The sequence below is a fragment of the Rattus norvegicus genome, chromosome X, assembly GCF_036323735.1.
Source record: "Rattus norvegicus strain BN/NHsdMcwi chromosome X, GRCr8, whole genome shotgun sequence".
NCBI classification, from domain to species: Eukaryota; Metazoa; Chordata; class Mammalia; order Rodentia; family Muridae; genus Rattus; species Rattus norvegicus.
In genome coordinates, this window is record NC_086039.1 from 15,663,478 (window position 1) to 15,690,518 (window position 27,041).

At 39.2% G+C, this 27,041-nt stretch overlaps 1 protein-coding gene and 1 non-coding gene across 3 annotated transcripts in view; one reads left to right on the forward strand and one right to left on the reverse strand.

The window, feature by feature from the left end:
- The window catches only part of Sytl5 (synaptotagmin-like 5), a 241,446-nt gene that overhangs the window by 202,263 nt on the left and 12,142 nt on the right, over positions 1–27,041 (reverse strand). The gene's annotated exons all lie outside the window — the stretch shown is intronic.
- On the forward strand, positions 2,093–2,265 carry LOC120099439 (small nucleolar RNA SNORA62/SNORA6 family). Its single transcript, XR_005498620.1, has one exon. It is a non-coding gene; the product is annotated as a small nucleolar RNA SNORA62/SNORA6 family (small nucleolar RNA).

A 27,041-nucleotide genomic window follows, 5' to 3' on the forward strand; every position in this document is an offset into this window, starting at 1 on the left:
AAATGTAAATTAAAAATATCCAATAAAAAAGGAAATTATGTATACCTCCCCTTCTCAGTGGAATTTATCTTGAATATCATCATTAGTTTTCCTAGGTACAGAAAGATGTATAATTCTAAAGTTTTTATGCTTTTAGAGGCTTTTAGAGTTTCAGACATTGACTTCTGTTTTGGAGATGTAGAGGTTTTAATTATCTAAGAAGAGGAATCTCAACTGAGAAAAAGGCCTCCCTATATCAGACTGCTTGTAGGCTAGTCTGTGGGACATCTTGAATAATGACTGATATGGGTGGTGTCAGCAAGCAAGCCGGGAGAAGCAAGCCAGGAGAAGAAGTCAGTAAGCAGAGATCCTCCATGGCATCTATTTCAGTTCCCATGTCCAAGAACACAGTTTCTTTACAACATTCTCATATGCATACACAATGTTCTCTCATCAGCTTTTACTTGTAGTGATTCCCTCTTCCCAGCTAGTCTCATTTCTAGTTTAATGTTTTTCCTTGGTTTGGTGAAACAATAAATTTACTTAGGGTTACTAAAAGAATCATAAGTGAGAGGTTATTTACAGAAGCATAGGCATCTCACTGTGTCTATACTGCTTGAAAAAAAATCCCTGCCCCATGCCAGCAACCATTAACTTCGTATAGCTCCTTGGGAAGGGAGGAGCCTTGTGTGTTCTGTCCCCTTTTGCTGCGGTTAACTGCCTATCAATCCTCTAAGTGGAATGGAGCCCAATAAGCTTTTGTACCTTGCTACAATTAAGTGCCTCTAAATCCTCTGGAAACGGGTGGGGTTTCATGAGCACCCCCCCCATGATTGAATATTGATTGACCTGTCATGTGCATGCAGTCACAGCAGCAGTCAGCAAATGTTTGAGCACCTAGTGTAAGCCTAGCAACTTTATAGGTGTTCTGAATACAATAGCAAGCAGAACAGAATGTTTGCCTTTGTAGAAAGGGCACTTAGTAAAAGAGGTAGCATACAAGCAGACAACAGCCAATAGTGATAGGATACGAGATTAGAGATACAGTCTTTTATAGAATTGTCAGGGAACGTTCTTATTTTAGAAGAGGTAATGGTGAAGAAAACCTACTTCATATGTAGTCCATGTTTAACAATCTAAATTTTAGCTCAGAACTTAGTGAACCTCAGCTTCTTTTATTGTCATTATATTTAAGAACAGTAAATTTATCTTCCACCTTCCAAAACTGAACAGACTAAAATCAACGCCAGGCCGTGCAGTTGGCATTGGAATCCGAATCAGAATGGAAGGCTCTTGTTAGAGATAACATGATACATTTGCTTCAGCACTACACCAACTGTCAGATCTCCACAAAGTGTTATGAGAACCTGTCCCCAAATTTTACTTAAAGCCTACTTTAAAAACATTAGTATTGAGGTTAGACTGACTGCATCAATGAGATCAATTTTCACAGCATCCCATTCATGCCTTTTGCCAAGTGACTGCAATTCCTCCCATGAAGCGATACAAATATTCTATTCGTGTCTGAGTTCGGGTACACTCTTCAGGTACAATACTGAAATATTTACAAAGATTACATAACTGAGGGCTTGAAAAATATTTCTTGTATCCCTGTCAGTGCCATGAAAACATATCTGGGCTGACCTGCAGAAGGCACGTCACTAAGATTTTATGGTTGCTATGGCATTAAAGCAGCGGTTGATACAATTCTGTATATTCTCCATGGGGAAGGAATATACTTACCAGAGAAGACGAAAAATAAAGTCTGAATTTGAAGTGAGTTGAGACTTCTGCACTAAATGTATCAAGAATATGCTGATCTGCAAAAGAAATTAAAGAAGGAAAAAGGAATCCCCTAGTGTAAAAGTCTACAATAGACAAGAAGCTTGGTGTCGCAATTTCACAAACAATTTCAGGAACGTAGGCTCCTTCCATCCTGTTGCTCTACTACGGTTACTCTGTCGTGAAAATTATTGTCATCACATCCGTAATCAAACCAGGGCAGAGAGAAGAGGAATAAAGGGATATGGATTTTCCTTCCTTTAAAATAGCTTCTGGGAGACAGTTGTGGTAATAAACGCCTACAATTGAGACACTCCAGGCTGAGGCAGAAGGAGCATGCTTTTGAGGCTGGCTGGATTCTATTCTCCTCATTAGAATGCATCCATATCCAGTGAACTTCTGAGTGTCGGAAGTGTGCTACGTTGAACCTATGGCAGGATTTTCGCTAACACCAGTAGAGCTGGCCTCTATGACTGGAGTTTAGTAGTGGTCACTGCCACATATGTTAAAAAAATGCATTCATATGTCAAATTCAATGATAACAAAAACTAGAAATGTAATCTGTATTCTGAGCATCCATGTTCTCAGAACAACAGGTTTTATAAACTTGAAAAGGAGAACGGGGACATACAAGTGTAACTAGCTGTCTTCACCTCACAATCACAATGGCTGAATAAGTAGGATTAGTAAATCATTAAACTGTGGGTTTTCCTCTCAGAGCATAGATACGGTTGCCAAGATACTGGATCTGATACAGGAAGGACCCAAGGATGGCCTTAGTCATTTCAAACTCACTCTGGATACATGAGATTCTGCAACAGTAGTTTGAGGGCTATTAGCTTATGGTGAAAAAGTAAACTGACCTATTTGACTTAACCAAAACTTTCCAGTTACTTTTTCATTTGATTTTCTTCAGTCAATCTCTGGGCCCCCTGATTGACTTTAGAATTCTTGCCACTTTTTAATTTTTATTTTTACAAGGGTCAAAATCAAATTGGTTATAGTTTTTATTGCTCTCAATTTTAGCACTAAAGTCATTTTAAACAGCTGCATGTGGAGGTTACCCTGTACTCTACTTTTTCCAGCTTTCTCAGAAGCCTTTTTAAAAAAGGACTGATTTTTATTTGATGTGTATGGGTGTTTTGTCTGCATATATGTCTATATACCACCTGCATGCCTAGTGTCCATGGAGTTGAGAAGGGTGTGTTGGGTATCCTGGGACTATACTTAACAGAAGATTTGTAAGCTGACATGTGAATACTGGGAATCGAACCCAGGTCCTCTCAAAGAGCAGCCAGGGCTTTTAACCACTGAGACATCTCTCTAATGGTTAGATGCCCCCTACCTTTAAAAAAAACTGAGCCAAAGAAAGTCTCAGGGACTTCTGAGATTCCTAGATAGTTAAAATTTGTGCTGACCCTGCTGTAGGCTCGCCTCTTTAATCTTCCACAGACACTTCTGCCTTCTTAAATTTGCTCTTCAGTTCTGGTCTCCTTTGTAGATTTGCCCTCACTTCCTCTTATCTCAGCAATACTTTCTCTTCTTCTTGTTTATCAGCCCATTATTTCCATCAGAACAGGATAAACACTGTCATTTTTTTTTAGTATATGTGCTGCCGAAGCGAGCGCAACACTGTCATCTTTATATAAAGGATTAAACTATTAATTTTTCAATGTTACTGAAGCCTTGTAGTAAGCAGAAGATAATTTATGAGTATAGAAATCTGAAAGCTCTTCAGTCACAGCCATCCTCAGGGGGCTCATACTGGTTGCACAAGGCTTCTGCTTTAGCCCGCTCTCCTGTCGGCTCACTGCTAAGAAGAGTCTCAGATCAAACACCTCTGTCCAGAGCTCAGTCCCATATATCACTAGCCCTATAACTCACTCCTTTCCAAGGAAGCAAAAACAGGAGGAACGTCCATTAATTCACTAAAATCCTTCAGAGATAAGGTTCCAAAACAGATTTTTAAAAGGTAGCATTTGATATTTTTATATCTAGGCTTTGTCTCAACATTACCAAGCTATGCACTAAAGCACTATTTCTCACAGGTACACAAAAGCTCCTAAAGCCCCATGATTTAACTTGAAAACTTGAACTTAAAAAATATATCCATGGACTTCAGATATATTTTTAAATAGCAATTTCTGGTCCTATATAAAGCCTATATGGCTGGAAAACAATTGAGAGTTTTTCTATGTTAATTTATCACTTAAATTCTACCTTCTGATGCCACCTTTTATGGTTCAGTGAATAGAGGCACCAACTACCAAGCAAATGACCTTAATTCAATCCCTAGGATCCGAATATTGGAAGGAGAGAACCAGTTCCTACAAATTGACCTCCACACTCTTGTTGTGGCGCGCACACACACACACACACACGCACGCACACACGCACACACGCACACACGCACACATGCGCGCACACACACACACACGCACGCACACACGCACACACGCACACATGCACACATACACACACATACATGCATACACATTCACACACGCACACACACATACACACACATGCACACACACAGACACATATTCACACATGTATACACAAACACAGATAGACACACATGTGTACATGTATGCACATACACAATAAAACACTAAAAAAATTTAAGTTCGAAGTAGTAACTTATATAACTTTTCTTATAATGTCTTAGAAGAACTCACTACCATTGAAATAAATGCAAAAATGAAAATTAAATAATATAAAGAGAAAATAGTTGTGCCGGTACCCAGGGATGAGTTATACAAAAGATTAAATATGACTTTATACTTGTTAGAAGACAAAATTAAGAAGGTAGCTTAAAGCTAGAAATGGTGACTCCCATATATAATCCACAAACTTGGGAGGCAAAAACAGACAGATCACAAACATGAGGTGAGTGCCCTGTTTCAAAACGATTTTCAAAAGACAAATATGGATATTAAATATGAGCAGTGGACATGTTAATTATTCTAGTTCTATCTCTATAGACTCTACAAAAGATCATATTTAACCTGATACATATATGCAAGTGTGTCCTAATCAAAATTTGAGTGCAACCTGAGCGTTTGGCTAGTTTGGGTCTTGTGATGGGAAATAGTCTAAAACTGTCTACTCCAGTTTACGTCTTGTAGGCTGATGTAATTATTAACACTGAGTCTTTTCATTCTCAAAGATATCTTGATTTGTTTTACAGTCACCTTACAATAGACCATCCATTAAACCAGAGAGCCTGGAACAAAGATCGCAATTAGTAAGATGCTGCTGGGAACTAGGCCCAGGCCTAGATCTACCCGTGTGCTCAGGCTTGCCTGGAATGTGTTACGGATTTAGTTTCAGTACCCAAACATGGGAAGAAAACAATGTGAGAACCATGATTGCAGATGTCTTGATGAGTCACTCAAAAGTATAAGCATTCCCTGAATGTCTTAGTATTTGAATAACATAATTTCCTTTAAGTTGGTGTAGCATACACTTTAAAGGATTATGATATATAGATTTATTCGTCAGTCTTCTATAAAGAATGTAAATGAAAAAAAGGTGCCAGAGTCTATGCTGAATCACGCAATTTTCAATTAGTGTTTTGGAACCTGATCATCCAGATCAAAAAATAAAGTAAAATAAAATAAAATAAAACCATGGCTATTGCCTATTTGAGCTGTAACCACCTGTGATTACCAACAGAAGACCTACACATCGTGGAAGGAAAGGAGCTCATGAGGCCCTCCCTGCCTGTCTCTAAGGATTTATATACAATTAGCAGTTGCTGTGAGAGAGTTTTCTTCAGTGGTGTCGCTGCCTAAACGTTGTCCATGGTCCCATAAATAACCTCAATTAAGCTCATTGGCTCTCTGAGCTGTACTTGTGGAGAACTGTGTCTCTGTTTCTGTCATTGGTGTTGGGATGAGTAGACATTCATTCCCAGCTCATACAATAAAGGTCACACCATACTCTAAATGAGTCAATCAAAGGCTTCTTACATCCAGAACGGAATACTCTGTAAATAGCTTGTCAGAGGCTTTTTTAACATACGGAAGGAAGACTTTGCTCTTTCTACATACATGAGAACATTTTGTTCCCCAAAAGTAGAGGATCTACATCTAGAAGTTGTAGCAGACACTGTCACCTACTGGTGACAATACGGCAGAGCAGCTACTACACAAAATCCAGGAACCAGAGAGGGGTATCAAGTTCTTCTCAAGACTTGCTACTAATACGCATGGAGAGTCAAGATGCACACAACATTGTTGAGATATGTCTAACAGGCACGGTGCGGTTGTTAAGCCTCATTAACCAACAAACCAACGATTACCAATCCCATAGTCAAAAATGTTCTGCGTTGTTACGAGAGGAAATAGAAAAGCAAAAGAGCAGTGTTTGATTAAATTGTCACTTTAATTTCTACAATTCATTAAACAAATGTTTGATGAGTAAGTTTGTAAGAACACACAGAACATTCTACCATGTATTTATATTTATGTTAACTCTTCCCCCAGGAGATTATGTAAGGTTTTGAAATTATCTCCAAAATATCTTTGATATTTGATGGAGTATTTGACCTTTGACAGAACCCAATTAATATTATGTCCACATACTTGAATGAATGAATGAATGAGTGAGTGAATGAATGAAACCCAGAATTGTTTGATTAACTTGTTAAATGTTATCAGGTCTCTACTTTAACTTCATCTCACTTCCAGATTCCATAGTTATATTCCTCCCTTGTAAACTATTAACTCTGGAGACCCAAAACAATTCAGGATTTGAACCCGTAGACTAACCCTGGTAAGACAGGCACTTGCTATGCAGAATAGTTCAGCCTCAACCTAATGGTCCTCCAAACTCAACCCTCCTAAATGCCAAGATTGCAAATATGTAACCAGCACATTTGTCCCTACATGTTTACATAGAAATATGTCTGTCTCTCAGAGACACTACCTGGAGAGCCTTCTCAGACCAACAAGAGAAAGATAACCCCACACACTAAAGTAGTGGCAAAGCCGTGAACAGACGCTCTTGTGAGGAACACTTGACTTGATAGAATGATAGAGAATTAATGCTTGGTTTGCACAGGAAAAATATGGCAGTGTTCATAATGAGAATACATGGCTTCTGCCTCTCACATGGGAAAGAGGGAGTAATTGGAAACCTGAAAAGTGTGGCTCTCACAGGTAAGGGATAAGGAAGGCCCTGGTAATTTGGTTTCAAGACAAGAGGCAAGGAATAAAGATGTTAGGACTACATGAGATCAGGGGTAATTGAAGTCAAAGCACCATCATCAGACAAATGTCTTTCCTGCAGCATTACTCTTCAGTGTTATCCGTAAGCATAAAGCCAAATAGATCTATTGAGTGGGGTTTGGGAAAGCAGCCCTTGTCCACAGTTTGGAAATAAAATCAGTCCGGTAGAGCCAGTAGTAGCATGAAGAGTCAGTTACTAGGAAGCAAAAGTGACAAAGAGAAGCAATTATGTGGTTGGCTAAGGAAGGGAGCAGGATGCAGTTACAATGAACTTGTGAATTGTGGACAAAACAAATAAACAAAAAACAGAACTCCTTGAGAATAATGAAGCAAAAAAAAAAAGGAATTCTTAGCAGTCACAAATCATGGTTCTGGCTTATGAAAGGGAGAGCTCACGCATCCCTTCCACCCATTTCTAAAATCCAAAGAACTAAAAAAAATTTAATTGCACTACAGAGATCCCTTTGATTTCAAGGATAACAAAGGACCTTGCCAGAAGGCACATGTATGAACTGTGTTCACACATAGTATATTCTTTCCAAACTCAGCTCATAGTACCAGAGGACAAGGAAATAGGAATTTAAATGTTTTATAAAGTACATTCCAATTTACCCTATATATTACTTATTAATATATATTAATAATATATGTTAATTATATATTAATATATATTAATATATTAATACTTATCGTATTAATTCAACTGTACTCTTTAAATAGACCATAAACTCTATGTCCTAGAATTTTTTTCTTAGGTGTCTACATGCAGTTTTACTCTCTGATACTTGAGTCCTATAACTAGAAGTTTTGTGATTCTCTGCCTTGGAGGTTTTCTATCCAACATCATTTTCAAAAGAGGAAAAATGATATTTTCTCCAATATACTTGATCTCATCTATTCCTTGAGCTCACACTGTCACAGGAAGTCCCCCAAAGAAAGAGCACATGCCTAACATTTGTGGAAAATATTAGAAATTGAACCTTTGTTCTTCAAAATGATGCGCTAGAACGGTTGGCTGAGGTGTTTCAAAACGGATGTCTCAATTATGAGACTATAAAAGGCAAAGGGGGAGAGGGGTCTGTTGTCCTTGCAACGCATAGCAAATGAATGACAGGAAACAATCAATGGCCATAAAATGATAAGTTAAACCCTACACTTGTAGCATTTCACCATTACAATGACTCAGTGCTGTCTCTTCCACTCAGAATTTCAGTTCTGAAGGAAACAAAGATACTCTGACGTCTTTGCTCTCATACTTATGATCATGTTTATTTAATTTCATGTAGAAGATGCTGTGACTTTCTAATAGACATAAAAGGTAGTTCCATGGTGCTTTGCTCTGAAGAGGACCAGAGGGTAAGGGAAAGTTGATGACACAGAAATTCTAGCAAACACATAGTATTTGAAAGTGTTGGGTTAAAGTTGAGTCACATACACATAATTACAACTGGTAAATAGCAATGACGCTGCACTGTATTCTGTGTAAAGTTGCATCTGGCTCTGCATGTCCTTAGATAAAAGGGATGTATCCAAATTATTTCCCACCCATTTAATTCCACCAAGGGGATGCTATAGGATTGTTGGTAGCGTAAGGAGCATAGCGGAAGAGGTTCCAAGATTCATAATAACTTTGATTTATTTAAATTTTCTGACCCACCCAGAAATTTGTGAGGTATCCAGAGGCCACAGAAAAGGCTGTTGTGGTATGGTGGCTAACAGGACAGAGTGTAACAGGCCCTAGTGTAAAGACTGGCTCTCCCACTTCATATTGTTATATGACTTCTTCTCCTTGCCTCAGTTTCTTTATCTCCAAGGAGGAACGATCACTTCTTAATGTAGTTGACAGGAATAGATGAGAAAATCAGTCACATCAGTGGGTTAAAGCTCCTGCAGCTTCTAGCATCTCACTCATGCAAACTACATGAAGGAATTTGAAATAAAAACTTATGCAGAACCTCTTCCCCTCTCCTAGTGCAGAAACAGTAAAGGACTCAGATGAATCTTGGTAATATAAGGATTCTGTGGATTTTTAATAGTAAGAGCAAAGTCAGAAGTTAGGCCCACATGTGCACAGAGGTGCTACCCAAGCACTGTGGCTTTCTGCTGGAGTTCCAGAAACCATATCTCAGGAACTAAAGACAGATTCTGTGTGTAAGGCATTGATATGCAGAATCACAGTTAATGTGTATTGTCCAGACACTAACAGTTGAATTGTTGATGTTAGTCATCATCTTAGGGACATAGAAAGCTCATCTAGACATCAAAACAAAACCACAGCTGTTTCATAAATTTAGAGGCAAGAACAGTAAAGAAAGGCTGAGCAAATCAAGACAAATCTAGATTTTTAACTAACGTTTTCCTTAATCTAGATCAAACAAAGCCTTGTCTAGTTAGCAACAGATGTACAAGAAGGGCCAGAGAGATCTTCTGGAGAGGGTAAAGAGAGTAAGGAAAGGCAGAAGTCTATGATATCATCAAAGGTCAGTGATTATACTGGTTCCCTAATGAAGATGAATCTATAGAGAGACAAAGCCAATCCGTGTTGGCAGATAATCCCTGGGTGTAATTTTGCTTCGACTCTAGCATCTTATTGACCAGATGTATTTGACCTTGTCAGGAATATTTTTCAAACTATACAAAAGAAAACTTCTTCAGGAAATAACAACAATGAGTGGTTTCCAAAATCTCCTAGTGGACAAGGCAGATTATTGACCCATATTTAGACTTGTCATCAGTACATAACAATATTAAAACCCAACGACTTTAAACACAAAGCCATATGGGCCAGTGTTTTGGCAATATCAGAATATCTTTTGGTCCTGCAAGTAAATGTACCTGGCACGTTGCCATTGCTGGGAATTTTGTCAGACCAAATGCTTATGAAGTTATCACCACAGCATCCAATAGGCTTCCTCCTACTCTTACTAGTAACCAGGCAAAGGTTCTAAAAAAGCTCTATAGCCAAATACTGATTTTCACCAAAACTTACTCAAAATTCACTCTTTAAAAAAATACTGCAGAAATGAAATCTTTCTCATTTTTGTTTGTCTTATTTAATTTTCTAATATCAGGAGAAACATGGTTTCGTCTCGTACATTAAAACACAAAAAGGTCACAAAAGTGTTTCATTCAACAAATATTTAACTAGAACACGGTCTGCAGGAGGAGAAAGGAGAACAAATAAAAGTTCCATGTGGCCAGTTTCTGAAATGATACTTTACAAATAAATACACCTACACGCAAAGGCTTTTCATTTAGTAAAAATGAAAAGCATTGCTGCCCTGTGCTACGTACCAGGCGCTACAGACAATCATTATAGCTGAAGTGTGAGGATGAGTTTACAAGTGATTAGCTCAATAGGTCCCCTGTAAGGTATTTAGCTATTTGGGTCACAGAGATTGACTTATGAGTGTAGAAGATGAGATGGTATAGGCATTTGTTTCTTTCTTTGCATTCACACCTCAAAAGAAGCAGGCAAATACGCCTTTCTTAATGCTTTTGCTGCAGCTTTTCACTCCTGTACAAAGTGGAAAAAATGAGGTCAAAGCCCTTGTTTTCCATGTTCAGTCTATTGAAAGTAAAATGTTTAACCTGAGCTTATTCACGGGCTACCTATTCAGCCAGAAACAAACGAGGGAAAGGCAGATTGTCCCCTCCCGCATCATGAAGATGAAAAACAAACTGTTTCCCTGGGTTCTTTGAATTGGAATAGCAATTCTGATGCAAAATACTCCCAAGGCCCATGTCTTCTTCCTTTAGGATTCCAAATTGTGGGAATATTATCAGTTCAGTCAATCCTATCGAAGAGATAGAAGATTCAAAGGGGATCAAGACATATAATCTTTTCTCTACACTTCCGTGACAGATATTAGAAAGTCTTTCTAGAAAGTTTTCTTGTACTTCAGAGTTATAGAAAGCTTAAAACACACACAGAATGAAAGAAAACAAAACAAAATTCCCCCCCTTTGTTTTCCTGATTGTCTTGCAGCTAGAGTTAAATATGTATTTTAAGTTATACTAGTTACAAACATCCATAGTATGAATGGAATATGGAAATCACTGAGTTTTGCAAGCACGGAGTTTTAGAAACACTGCCTTCTCTGTGGAAGACCAAGTGAAGATCCTAATACACATTCCTAGTATCTCAATAAGATAAGAGAAGTGAAGTCCAATCTAAACGCTATCCTGTTGTTTAATTAGTGATGCTGACATCCAGTCAGCATTGAAAAGGATTTTATGGGAGCATGCACAGGCTGGATCTAGGCCCCATGGCACATATGTAGCAGATGTGCAGCTCAATCTTCATGTGGATCCTTCAACAACTGGAGCAGGAGCTAAAAGCTATTGTCTGCCTGTGGGATATGTTCTAGTGGCTGGGCTGCCTTGTCTGGCCTCAGTGGGAGAGGATGCGCCAAGCCCTGCAGAGACTTGATGTGCCAGGGTGAAGGGATAACCTGGAAGGCCCTCATCTGCTGAGAGGAGAAGGGGAGAGGGATGGGATAGTGACTCTGTGAGGGTGGACCAGAAGAGGGACAGCAATCAGAATGGGAAATGAATAAATAAATTAGTGGAGAAAAGAAAGAACAAAGAAAATGGTTTCCTAGCCTTCTCAGGAATTCTTTAAAATGCTGGTGCCAGTTATTAATTGCCACCATAATGATGTTTCACTGTTGTGAAATGTATAGTAAAGCCTTTGTGTCTGGCTCTGAGTGAAATATTTCAGCAAAGACTTTGCTATGTTTGTGTTAATCGGTAGAGGCTGAGAAATTGTTTTGAGACTGTTTGAACCTTAAGGAATGTTGTCTCTCTGGAAAGTCTGCACTTGGTACTACGTGGGGGCTTGCAACTACACAGACCTTGGTCCTAAGAGACTCTAGGCAAGCCTGGAGTTCTAACTTGCTGTGGTCCTATACCTATAGTGATCTCTCTCTCTCTCTCTCTCTCTCTCTCTCTCTCTCTCTCTCTCTCTGTCTCTCTCTCTGTCTCTCTCTGTCTCTGTCTCTCTCTCTGTCTCTCTGTCTCTCTCTCTCACACACACACACACACACACACACACACACATATATATATATATATATATATATATATATCTCCTTATATCCTATACTTAGGATAGCTTCAGCTGCAATATCCCATGACTTAATTCTGAATTACACGTCTCTCATCCTCCAGCAAGCTAGCCATAATCAAAAGTGATTGAGATTTGTGTGGTTTTCTGTTCTCATGGACAGCAATGGCAAGATAACTTTGGTATCTGGAACCTTTCCCAGCCCCAATTAACCTTGTATGATGTTTGAATAAAGTAACTGGCATAAGATTGTTAGGTGTCAGTCTTTCCCAAGAAGGCTGAACCTCTTGGCTCCCTCAGAAAATGTTCACGTATCTGGGCTGTGGTTAGCTGCAACTCATCTCATGAATGTCTGGTAGTTGTCAATCAACCTGGAATAGCTTCAGGTGTAATATGCCATGACTTAGTTCTGAAGTACATGTCTCTCAGCCTCCATTAAGCTGGGCTTGTCATATTTTCTTGAATAAATCCAAGATAATGAACAGAAGAAGAACTGTGCAAGTCCTTACTTAAATGTCCTCCTGTATCATATCTATACGGTAGCTTCTCCTTGAACAAAGCAAGACACGTGGTCAGCCTCAGAATGGAAGGATATGGAAATCTTTTCCTTTAGTGAATGAAACTAAAACTACTCATGTCTTTGAGCCATTGTTAGCAGTGGGGATAAATGGAGCCATGCATATCCCACCACATAAAACCCCCAAACAAAAACATCTGCTTAAAGTAGACATAGCTTATTGGTTATTTCAAATAAGAAAATTGACTGATATGGCCACACTGTATGCTAGTCAGAAATTGAAACAGAGAACTGGACCAGAAAAAAAAATAAATCTTGGGGAACAGTTTGCTAAGTAAATGTACTGCTAGAATTAAGAATTCCATAGTTCTTTGGTCTGCCCAACCTATCCTGAATACACATTTTTAGCTATAGTCTCCTGTTTCATCCTGGCCTTTTCCCTTGGAATCTAAAGTGGCAGATTGACAGCTATTGCATCTATGAAATTTTTATCAAAATACTAGTAGTAGAAGCTAGGGAAATAGTTCAGTAGTTAAGAGCACTTGCAGTTCTGGTAGAGAACCCAGGATTCAGTTACCCACATTTGACATCTCATAATTACATATAAGTCTATCTCTAGGGGATTCAATATCCTCTTCTAATTCTGCAGGTACTTGCACATATGTAATACACACACACACACACACACACACACACACACACACACATTCAGGCTCATGCAAATATACATCAATAAATAATAGTAGTAAGGATAGGACTTCCTCTGACAAGGAGTGCAAAGGCATGAGAATGGCAATAAATTTTAATTTTCACTTTTTTTACGGACTTTTTTACGTACTTTTTTACGGACAAATTTCTTTTACTGCACCTTTTATAGTAAAGTTTACTATATCACCAAATTACTCATTTAGTAAAAGACTGTACAAAGGATAAGGTACTACATACAAAAAGACTATAATAGACAGATTCCATGTATACCCACTGATTCCCCCCCCCTTTTTATTTTGCATGCTTAGGAACCAGAGCCAAAGAAACAGAAATTTGTGTCAATGGTCAAAGATAAAATTGAATTATTGAATTATCTGATGAAAATTCATTATTGTTAATACTCACTGGCATAAACAAATGCTTGGCTGAATGAATATGTAAGCAAATTAGAGAGAAGTGACAAATCTCCAGGGCAGAATTTCAAATAACTTATTTTCATACTTTACCTTCAAGGAAGTAAAACATAATTCCTAATTCGTCAGATGGAGCCTGAGCCTAGTGACTTGGTTGTCAGTAGGGGGTGGGAGCAAAGTGTCTCTTTCAGACAATGCAACCTGACCAACACTCCCTCTGCTAGAAAGTGGCCAACATGAACATCAAGTGATCAGTTATGATGACTATATATATATATATATATATATATAATATACAGTATATACAATATGTCATTGCGTGGTTAAAATAACACTTAACCGCCCTGGGTTCGGTCCCCAGCTCCGAAAAAAATAAAAAAAAAACCAAAAAATAAAAATAAAAAATAAAAAAAAGAAATGCAAGCAAAATAACACTTAACCTTTATAGTCTTCCTCTCCAAAACACACAACACTTATTCTAGTCCTATAAATAACTTAAGACAAATTCTAGTTGATCTATGTCCTTTAAACTGACAGGATCATCATAAGCAAAGGCAGTCTAAGAAATTGTCACAGCAAAAAGGAACTTAAAAGAAATAAAACTAATTGTTGTTAGGAAATTACTCTGCATGGTACATCCTAGAACAGAGTAAAGTTTATTAGTTGAAGATTTTTAAAAATCTAAATAAAAGACTGTGTTTATTATGGACTTTATTTAATGGTGGCATATCAATATTGCTTCATCTAATGAACATGCCACACAGACTACTATGCTAACTACTTGCTAGGCTGGACATATGTATATGGGAACTCTTTGTCCTATTGTTGTGATACTTTTCTATAAACAGATCTATCCCCAAAATCAACTATAATATCCACCTATTAATTCTGGAGAAATAATTTATCATCAAGTCAACTCATCAATGCATATTCTGGAATATACAAATGAAATGACTAATTATGTTCATACAAGCAGAAAATTCAAACAGGATCTAGGTGTTTGTGTGGCCCAGGAAACAGCCATGACTAAAGCTATAGCTTAATAAAGAGCCCATTTGACTGGGACTCTGAGATGAGAATGGAACGAGCATATGTAAAATGCCTAAGAAGTGTACATTATTTGTGCTGTGTTTTTGAACAGTCTTAATTTATGTGCAGTCATGAAAATGTTTCTTTTTCCTCATGCTTTAAAATTGTGATGTATTAAGGACTGGAGAGATGGCTCAGTGGTTTAGTGGGGGATCCAGGTTCAGTTTGCGCGTGCGCGTGCGTGCGCGCGCGTGCGCGTGCACACACACACACACACACACACACACACACACACACACACACACTGATTTATAACTATCTAATTCCAGCTCAAAGGAAGCTGATATCTTCATATGGACTCCATTGGCACCAGGCATACACATGGTGCACATACTCACATGTGGGCACACATACACATAAATTAAATAAGTAAATAAATAAATCTTTTTAAGAAGAAAATTGTGTTATGTCTGAAAGGAAGAGTGTTAATGGAGGCAGGGACTCTGCTTACTACTTACTGCTCACCCCAGTGGAAAAGCTCTGAAGAACACAGGCTGTGGGGTACTGAAAAACCACACAGTGCTATCATGTGGGGGCCAGCAAAGAGGTATTTGGCAGTGGATGGTTCTCAGTGGAAAAACAGAGTGGAATCAAGAGATTGATTAATTTAAGGGTAAAAGCACCACATCTGAGTAGGAAGCAGGAGTTCCAGATGAAAATATGGAGACCTACTTGAAAAGGGTTGGAGTGGAAAGTCCTTAGAAGCTGTATGAGGTGAGGCTGGGGCCAGGGGCGCACCTATACCTTCTCCACCTTTCATAGCACTAAAGTGCTATTCTTGTGGCACTTAGAAAACACTTGGTATTCACTTTATACTTATTTTTCTCCTCTGCTGCTATTCAAGGGAAATGGATTCGAAGAATGTTTGAATGAGTTTTAGAGGGGCTGTAAGACATATCTCAGTTGGTCAAGTACTTGATCCCCGGGCTGTAAGACATTTCAGTTGCTAAAGTACTTGATCCCCGGGCTGTAAGACATTTCAGTTGCTAAAGTACTTGATCCCCAGCACCCATGTAATGGCACATAGATTTCTAATCCCAGTGCTGGTGATGCAGATACAGGGGAAGTCTAGTTTAAAAAACAAAAAACAAAAAACAAAAAACAAACATAAAACAGGCAGACCCCTGGGTCTCCTTGAGCTAGCCTAATCAATGTACCCCAGATCTTAATGAGAGACCATATCTCAAAAAACAAATTGGAGGCTCCTTAAGAATGATGCCTGTAATCCACCATATAAACAAGTAGACGAAATCCACATGATCATCTCATTAGTCCCACCTGGGGATCCATCCAATATACAGTCGCCAAACCCAGACAATATTGTGGATGCCAAGAAGTGCAGGCCAACAGGAGCCTTATATAGCTGTCTCCTGAGAGGCTCAGTTAGAGCATGACAAATACAGAGGTGAATGCTAGCAGTCAACCATTGAACGGAGAACAGAGTCCCCATTGGAGCACTTAAAAAGATTAAAGGAGCTCTCTGCTCCCAGACCCCGTGGGAGAGAGACCTCACCGCCTGGTCAGGTGGGCACTCCTGAGGCTGCAGAGCAGAAGAGACCACCAACACTGCCCACCCCTGCCCACATCCCTGGCCCAAGAGGAAACTGTATACGGCCTCTGGGTTCCCGTGGGGGAGGGCCCAGGAGCAGCAGGACCGCTGCGTCTGAGACATTGCCAGAACCTGAAGGGACAGACCGGATAAAAAGTTCTCTGCACCCAAATCCCATGGGAGGGAGAGCTAAACCTACAGAGAGGCAGACACGCCTGGGAAACCAGAAGAGACTGCACTCTGCACACATCTCTGATGCCAGAGGAAAACACCAAACGCCATCTGGAACCCTGGTGCACGGAGGCTCCCAGAAAGGGCAGCGCAGATCTTCCTGGTTGCTGCCGCCGCGGAGAGCTCGTAGGCAACACCCCACGAGCAAACTTGAGCCTCGGGACCACAGGTAAGACCAACTTTTCTGCTGCAAGTGACCTGCCTGGTGAACACCAGACACAGGCCCACAGGAACAGCTGAAGACCTATATGTAGATAGGAAAAACTACACACCCGAAAGCAGAACACTCTCCCCATAACTGGCTGAAAGAAAACAGGAAAACAGGTCTACAGCACTCCTGACACACAGGACTATAGGACAGTCTAGCCACTGTCACAAATAGCAGAACAAAGTAACACTAGAGATAATCTGATGGCGAGAGGCAAGTGCAGGAACCTAAGAAACAGAAAACAAGACTACATGGCATCATCGGAGCCCAATTCTCCTACCAAAACAAACACGGAATATCCAAACACACCAGAAAAGCAAGATCTAGTTTCAAAATCATATTTGATCATGATGCTGGAGGACTTCAAGAAAGACGTGAAGAACTCCCTTAGAGAACAAGTAGAAGCCTACAGAGAGGAATCGCAAAAATCCCTGAAAGAATTCCAGGAAATCATAGATAAACAACTAGAAGCCCATAGAGAGGAGTCACAAAAATCCCTGAAAGAATTCCAGGAAAACACAATCAAACAGTTGAAGGAATTAAAAATGGAAATAGAAGCAATCAAGAAAGAACACATGGAAACAACCCTGGATATAGAAAACCAAAAGAAGAGACAAGGAGCTGTAGCTATGAGCTTCACCAACAGAATACAAGAGATGGAAGAGAGAATCTCAGGAGCAGAAGACTCCATAGAAATCATTCACTCAACTGTCAAAGATAATAAAAAGCAGAAAAAGCTACTGGTCCAAAACATACAGGAAATCCAGGACTCAATGAGAAGATCAAACCTAAGGATAATAGGTGTAGAAGAGAGTGAAGACTCCCAGCTCAAAGGACCAGTAAATATCTTCAACAAAATCATAGACAACTTCCCTAACCTAAAAAAAGAGATAACCATAGGCATACAAGAAGCCTACAGAACTCCAAATAGATTGGACCAGAAAAGAAACACCTCCCGTCACATAATAGTCAAAACACCAAACACACAAAATAAAGAAAGAATATTAAAAGCAGTAAGGGAAAAAGGTCAAGTAACATATAAAGGCAGACCTATCAGAATCACACCAGACTTTTCGCCAGAAACTATGAAAGCCAGAAGATCATGGACAGATGTCATACAGACCCTAAGAGAACACAAATGCCAGCCCAGGTTTCTGTATCCTGCAAAACTCTCAATTAACATAGATGGAGAAACCAAGATATTCCATGACAAAACCAAATTTACACAATATCTTTCTACAAATCCAGCACTACAAAGGATAATAAATGGTAAAGCCCAACATAAGGAGGCAAGCTATACCCTAGAAGAAGCAAGAAACTAATCGTCTTGGCAACAAAACAAAGAGAAGAAAAGCACACAAACATGACCTCACATCCAAATATGAATATAACAGGAAGCAAAAATCACTATTCCTTAATATCTCTCAACATCAATGGCCTCAACTCCCCAGTAAAAAGACATAGATTAACAAACTGGATATGCAACGAGGACCCTGCATTCTGCTGCCTACAGGAAACACACCTCAGAGACAAAGACAGACACTACCTCAGCGTGAAAGGCTGGAAAACAACTTTCCAAGCAAGTGGTCAGAAGAAGCAAGCTGGAGTAGCCATTCTAATATCAAATAAAATCAATTTTCAACTAAAATTCATCAAAAAAGATAAGGAAGTACACTTCATATTCATCAAAGGAAAAATCCACCAAGATGAACTCTCAATCCTAAATATCTATGCCCCAAATACAAGGGCACCTACATACGTAAAAGAAACCTTACTAAAGCTCAAAACACACATTGCACCTCACACAATAATAGTGGGAGATTTCAACACCCCACTCTCATCAATGGACAGATCATGGAAACAGAAATTAAACAGAGACGTAGACAGACTAAGAGAAGTCATGAGCCAAATGGACTTAACAGATATTTATAGAACATTCTATCCTAAAGCAAAAGGATATACCTTCTTCTCAGCTCCTCATGGTACTTTCTCCAAAATTGACCATATATTGGTCAAAAAACGGGCCTCAACAGGTACAGAAAGAAAGAAATAATCCCATGCGTGCTATCGGACCACCACGAACTAAAACTGGTCTTCAATAACAATAAGGGAAGAATGCCCACATATACGTGGAAATTGAACAATGCTCTACTCAATGATAACCTGGTCAAGGAAGAAATAAAGAAAGAAATTAAAGACTTTTTAGAATTTAATGAAAATGAAGGTACGACATACCCAAACTTATGGGACACAATGAAAGCTGTGCTAAGAGGAAAACTCATAGCGCTGAGTGCCTGCAGAAAGAAACAGGAAAGAGCATATGTCAGCAGCTTGACAGCACACCTAAAATCTCTAGAACAAAAAGAAGCAAATACACCCAGGAGGAGTAGAAGGCAGGAAATAATCAAACTCAGAGCTGAAATCAACCTAGTAGAAACAAAAAGGACCATAGAAAGAATCAACAGAACCAAAAGTTGGTTCTTTGAGAAAATCAACAAGATAGATAAACCCTTAGCCAGACTAACGAGGGGACACAGAGAGTGTGTCCAAATTAACAATATCAGAAATGAAAAGGGAGACATAACTACAGATTCAGAGGAAATTCAAAAAATCTTCAGATCTTACGATAAAAGCCTATATTCAACAAAACTTGAAAATCTGCAGGAAATGGATAATTTCCTAGACAGATACCAGGTACCGAAGTTAAATCAGGAACAGATAAACCAGTTAAACAATCATAACTCCTAAGGAAATAGAAGCAGTCATTAAAGGTCTCCCAACCAAAAAGAGCCAAGGACCAAGCGGGTTTAGTGCAGAATTCTATCAGACCGTCATAGAAGACCTCGTACCAATATTATCCAAACTATTCCACAAAATTGAAACAGATGGAGCACTACCGAATTCCTTCTATGAAGCCACAATTACTCTTATACCTAAACCACACAAAGACCCAACAAAGAAAGAGAACTTCAGACCAATTTCCCTTATGAATATCGACGCAAAAATACTCAATAAAATTCTGGCAAACCGAATCCAAGAGCACATCAAAACAATCATCCACCATGATCAAGTAGGCTTTATCCCAGGCATGCAGGGATGGTTTAATATACAGAAAACCATCAACGTGATCCATTATATAAACAAACTGAAAGAACAAAACCACATGATCATTTCATTAGATGCTGAGAAAGCATTTGACAAAATTCAACACCCCTTCATGATAAAAGTCCTGGAAAGAATAGGAATTCAAGGCCCATACCTAAACATAGTAAAAGCCATATACAGCAAATCAGTTGCTAACATTAAACTAAATGGAGAGAAACTTGAAGCAATCCCACTAAAATCAGGGACTAGACAAGGCTGCCCACTCTCTCCCTACTTATTCAATATAGTTCTTGAAGTTCTAGCCAGAGCAATCAGACAACAAAAGGAGATCAAGGAGATACAGATCAGAAAAGAAGAATTCAAAACATCACTATTTGCAGATGATATGATAGTATATTTAAGTGATCCCCAAAGTTCCACCAGAGAACTACTAAAGCTGATAAACAACTTCAGCAAAGTGGCTAGGTATAAAATTAACTCAAATAAATCAGCAGCCTTCCTCTACACAAAAGAGAAACAAGCCGAGAAAGAAATTAGGGAAACGACACCCTTCATAATAGACCCAAATAATATAAAGTACCTCGGTGTGACTTTAACCAAGCAAGTAAAACATTTGTACAATAAAAACTTCAAGACACTGAAGAAAGAAATTGAAGAAGACCTCAGAAGATGGAAAGATCTCCCATGCTCATGGATTGGCAGGATTAATATAGTAAAAATGGCCCTTTTACCAAAAGCGATCTACAGATTCAATGCAATCCCCATCAAAATACCAATCCAATTCTTCAAAGAGTTAGACAGAACAATTTGCAAATCCATCTGGAATAACAAAAAACCCAGGATAGCTAAAACTATCCTCAACAATAAAAGGACTTCAGGGGGAATCACTATCCCTGAACTCAAGCAGTATTACAGAGCAATAGTGATAAAAACTGCATGGTATTGGTACAGAGACAGACAGATAGACCAATGGAATAGAATTGAAGACCCAGAAATGAACCCACACACCTATGGTCACTTGATTTTTGACAAAGGAGCCAAAACCATCCAATGGAAAAAAGATAGCATTTTCAGCAAATGGTGCTGGTTCAACTGGAGGTCAACATGTAGAAGAATGCAGATCGATCCATCCTTATCACCCTGTACAAAGCTTAAGTCCAAGTGGATCAAGGACCTCCACATCAAACCAGATACACTCAAACTAATAGAAGAAAAACTAGGGAAGCATCTGGAACACATGGGCACTGAAAAATTTCCTGAACAAAACACCAATGGCTTACGCTCTAACATCAAGAATCGACAAATGGGATCTCATAAAACTGCAAAGTTTCTGTAAGGCAAAGGACACTGTGGTTAGGACAAAACGGCAACCAACAGATTGGGAAAAGATCTTTACCAATCCCACAACAGATAGAGGCCTTATATCCAAAATATACAAAGAACTCAAGAAGTTAGACCACAAGGAAACAAATAACCCTATTAAAAAATGGGGTTCAGAGCTAAACAAAGAATTCACAGCTGAGGAATGCCAAATGGCTGAGAAGCACCTAAAGAAATGTTCAACATCTTTAGTCATAAGGGAAATGCAAATCAAAACAACCCTGAGATTTCACCTCACACCAGTGAGAATGGCTAAGATCAAAAACTCAGGTGACAGCAGATGCTGGCAAGGATGTGGAGAAAGAGGAACACTCCTCCATTGTTGGTGGGATTGCAGACTGGTACAACCATTCTGGAAATCAGTCTGGAGGTTCCTCAGAAAATTGGACATTGCACTACCTGAGGACCCAGCTATACCTCTCTTGGGCATACACCCAAAAGATGCCCCAACATATAACAAAGACACATGCTCCACTATGTTCATAGCAGCCTTATTTATAATAGCCAGAAGCTGGAAAGAACCCAGATACCCTTCAACAGAGGAATGGATACAGAAAATGTGGTACATCTACACAATGGAATATTACTCAGCTATCAAAAACAATGACTTTATGAAATTCGTAGGCAAATGGTTGGAACTGGAAAATATCATCCTGAGTGAGGTAACCCAATCACAGAAAAACACACATGGTATGCACTCATTGATAAGTGGCTATTAGCCCAAATGCTTGAATTATCCTAGATGCCTAGAACAAATGAAACTCAAGACGGATGATCAAAATGTGAATGCTTCACTCCTTCTTTAAAAGGGGAACCAGAATACCCTTGGCAGGGAATAGAGAGGCAAAGATTAAAACAGACACAGAAGGAACACCCATTCAGAGCCTGCCCCACATGTGGCCCATACATATACAGCCACCCAATTAGACAAGATGGATGAAGCAAAGTAGTGCAGGCCGACAGGAGCCGGATGTAGATCTCTCCCGAGAGACACAGCCAGAATCCAGCAAATACAGAGGCGAATGCCAGCAGCAAACCACTGAATTGAGAATAGGACCCCCGTTGAAGGAATCAGAGAAAGAACTGGAAGAGCTTGAAGGGGCTCGAGACCCCATATGTACAACAATGCCAAGCAACCAGAGCTTCCAGGACTTAGCCACTACCTAAAGACTATACATGGACTGACCCTGGACTCTGACCTCATAGGTAGCAATGAGTATCCTAGTAAGAGCACCAGTGGAAGGGGAAGCCCTGGGTCCTGCTAAGACTGAACCCCCAGTGAACTAGATTGTTGGGGGGAGGGTGACAAGGGGGGGAGGATGGGGAGGGGAACACCCATAAAGAAGGGGAGGGGGGAGGGTTATGTTTGCCCGGAAACCGGGAAAGGGAATAACACTCGAAATGTATATAAGAAATACTCAAGTTAATAATAATAAAAAAAATGATTGAAGGAGCTGAAAGGTTTTTCAATCCCATAAGAACAACAATATCAACCAACCAGACCCCCCAGAGCTGGCAGGGACTAAACTACCATCCTGAGATTACACAGGATTGGACCTATGGCTCCAGCCGCATATGTAGCAGAAGATGGCCTTGTCAGGCATCAGTGGGAGGAGAGGCCTTTGGTTTTGTGAAGGCTCTGATGCCCCACTGTAGGGGAATGTCATGGAGGGGAGGTGGGAAGGAGAGGGTAGGTGGGTGGAGCAGCACTCTCACAGAAGCAGGGGGAGATAGCTGGTTTCTAGAGGGGAAACCGGGAAAGGGTTTACATTTGCAATGTAAATAAAACCTATCCAATAAAAGAAAAATAAACATAAAATAAAATAAATACATGAAAAAACGAAAAAATCCAACACCCTTTGTAAGTCCTGGAGAGATTAGGGATACAAGGGACATACTAAACATAATAAAGGCAGTTTATAGCAATCCCATAGTCATCAGCAACTTAAATGGAGAGAAACTAAAACCAATTCCACTAAAATCAGAAACATGAAAGTGCTGTCCACTCTCTCCATACCTATTCATTAAAGTACTTGAAGCTTTAGCCAGATCAATAAGACAACCTAAGGAGATCAGAGGATACAAACTAGAAAGGAAGAAAGCAAAGTATCTTTATTTGTAGATGATATGATTTATATATATATCTATATTTCTATATATCTATATATCTATATATCTATATATCTATATCTATATCTATATCTATATCTATATCTATCTATCTATCTATCTATCTATATATATATATATATATATATATATCCCTAAAAGCCCCATCAGGAAACTCCTACAATTGATAAACATTTTCAGTAAAGTAGCTGGGTACAAAATTAACAGGAAGGATTGTAGGAGTCAGAAGGATCAAGGAACAAGAAAACCCCCAGAATCAACAAACCTGAAATCATAGGAACCCAAAGAGACTGAACCAAAACCAGGGAGCATGAATAGGACTGACTAGGCCCCCAACATATATATTACAGTTATGTAACTTTAGTTTCTCCGGGGACAGCCAACAGTGGGAGCAAGGGGCTGTCTCTGATTCTGTTGGCTGCCGTTGTGGCCCTTTCTTCCTAATGGGTTGCCTCATCCAGCCTTAGTATGAGGGGAGGTGTCTCATCTTACTACAACTTGGTATACCATGTTTGGTTGATATCCCTGGGATGCCTGCCCCTTTTCTGAAGGGAAATGGATACGGGTGGGTGAGGTGGAGAGAAGGACTAGAAAGAGAGGATGGGGTGTAATATATGAGAGAGTATATTAATTAAAAAATTAACTCACTATAACCAGTAGCCTTCCTATAAATGAATGACAAATGAACTAAGAAAGAAATCATGGAAACAACACTTTTCACAATGCCTCAAATAACATAAAATGTCTCTGGGTAACTAACCAAGCAAGTAAAAGACTTGTATTATTTTTTTAAAAAATTACCTTTAAGCTAATGAAGAAAGAGTTTAAAGAAGGTAACAGAAGATAGAAAGATCTCCTGTGCTCTTGGATCTGTACGACTAATACCCAGAAGATGGCCATCCTACCAAAAGCAATCTACAGATTCATTGCAATCCCCATCAAAATTCCTTCTCAAATTTCACAGATGTTGAAAGGCCAATCAATTTCCAATTTCCTATGGAGAAACAAAAAAACGCAGGATTGCAAAAACAACCTTGAATAATAAAAGAAAGGTTGGAGGTCTCGCCACTCCCAATTTCAAGTTGTACTACAGAGCTATAAAAATAAAAAGCAGCATGGTATTGGCATAAAAGCAGATACATCCATCAATGGGACTGAACTGAAGACCCAGACACAAATCCACATCCCCGTGGACATCTGGTTTTTATAAAGAAGCCAGAAATACACTCTGGAAAAAAAGACTCTTCAACAAATGGTAGATTGAAAGAGGAACTTTCACACCAATTCCCATAGTGGCTGTACTGGTTTACCCTACAACCAGCAATGTATGAATGTTTCTCTTACTTCACGGCATTGGTCTGCATGTAGAAGAATGCAAAGAGATCCATATTTAGCACTCAGCATAAAACTCAATGTCAAATGGATCAAAGACTTCAACATGAAACCAGATACATTTAACCCTAATAGAAGAGAGTGTGGGGAATAGCCTTGAGCTCATTGACACAATAAGAAATGTCTAAACAGAAGCCCATTGGCACAAGCACTAAGATCAACAATTAGTAAATGGGACCTCGTTAAGCTGAGAAGCTTCTGCATAGCAAAGTACAACATCATGTAGACAAAGCAGCAGCCTACTGAACGGGAAAAGGCTTTTATCAGCTACACAGCTGATAGAGGGTTAATATCCAAAATATACAAAGAACTCAAGAAACTATAATCCGAAGAACCAAATAATCCAGTTTTTATAAATGGGGAACAGATCTAAACAGAATCCTCTTTTTTTTTTTTTAATGTGTAGCCCAGGCTGGCCTCGAACTCGTGATCCTCCTGCCTCTGCCTCCTTCAGCAAATCCTACCAGCGTGCGCCACCACAACCAGCAACAGAATCCTCAATAGAGGAATCTCAAATGGCTGAGAAGTACCTAGAGAAATGTTCAACCTCCTTAGTCATCAGGGAAATGCAAATCAAAACTACTTTGGAACCCCATCTTACAACTGTCTGAATGGCTAAGACCAACAAAACAAGTGATATTCATATGCTGATGTGGATGTAGATTAAAGAGAACACTCAAGCATTGCCGGTCCGAGTCCAAACCTGTATAGCCAGTATGGAAATCAGTGTGGCAGTTCCTCTGGAAGGTAGGACTCAATCTTCAAGATCCAGCCACATCACTCTTGGGCATGGGCCCAAAGGATGCTTCATCCTACCATAGGGACACTAGCTCAACCATACTCATTGCTGCTCTATTTATAATAGCCAGAAATTGGAAACAACCTAGATGTTCCTCAAGAGAAGAATGAATAAAGAATATGTGATACATGTACTCAACAGAGTATTAGTCATTAAAAATAAATGCCATCATGAAATTTGGAGGTAAATAAATGGAACTGGAAAAAGTCATCCTGAGTGAACTATCCCAGGCCCAGCAAAAGGATGCTATGTATTCAGTCATATGTGGACACTAGCTTTGAAGTCAGTGATAACCAAGCCTCTTTCCAGAAACTGACAGCAAGTCTGCATTGCTGAAGACACCTATACAACTCAGATGGAAATATCAAGCCAGTGCCTGCATAGAGCATCCACACGTGTGTACCAGGGTCTTAGTGACAGGAAAATACTCTGAAAGTTCTCAAAAGGTTGATATAAACACCAATGCAACCACAAATCAGTTATCAATAATGGCGTACTGCCTTCAAGATAAGCGAGGGCAATGGTGGCACAAAGCTCGAAGAACTGATTTAACTTAAGCCCACTTCATAAAATGGAACCCATACATACAAAGCTCATAGAAACTCAAAAAGATTGAAACAGCAAGCCCAGGGTCTGCGCAGGTCTATGCCAGGTCCTCTGGTTATATATCATGACTTCCAGTTTAGTGTTTTTCTGGGATTCCTGAGTGCAAACGAGTGGGTCACCAATTATTGTACCTTCTCTTGGGCTCTTTTCCTTCAGTTGGAAATCTGTCCAATGTGACAGATTTTGTTTTATTATACTTTGTTATCTTTATAAAATATAAATGAATACATGAAAAGCAAATCATTAGGGTAAAGGCTAACAACAGAACTATCCTTTACTCCTGCTGGGAGGGAGGGGGTTCGATTTTATTTTGTTTTTCTGGGGGACTTGTTGTATTTGGTTTTTGTTTTGTTTTGGAGCAAAAAACTTAAAGTTGAGCGGGTACAGAGGGGTAGATACACTGGAAGAACTTTGAGGAGGAGAAAATATCACCAAAATACGTTTAAATTAGAAAATCATTTTAAACAATAAAAAATGATAAAAAGAACAGCATCTGTGGTTGATCACTACACACACAGGCACACATAGAACTTAGAAAGTCTATTCACTTGACTGGGAAGAATACATTTTTACATCTACTAATCTCTAACTGAAATTCATTATGTGCTTCAATTAAAAATGCAGACAACAAATTACAGTGACATTAGCAGAATGAATCCGTGACTGTATCACCCAAAGAAACCCCAGGCATCTTTCATGTCACATTACAGGACTGGTGATATTATGAAATGCAGATTTTTTAAACAAGGTCTCACTATGTAGCCTTGGCTATAAAATTTCTATCACAATATGATTCATAATTTAAAAATCTAGAATAATCTAATCATCCATTTTCAGGAAAATAGATA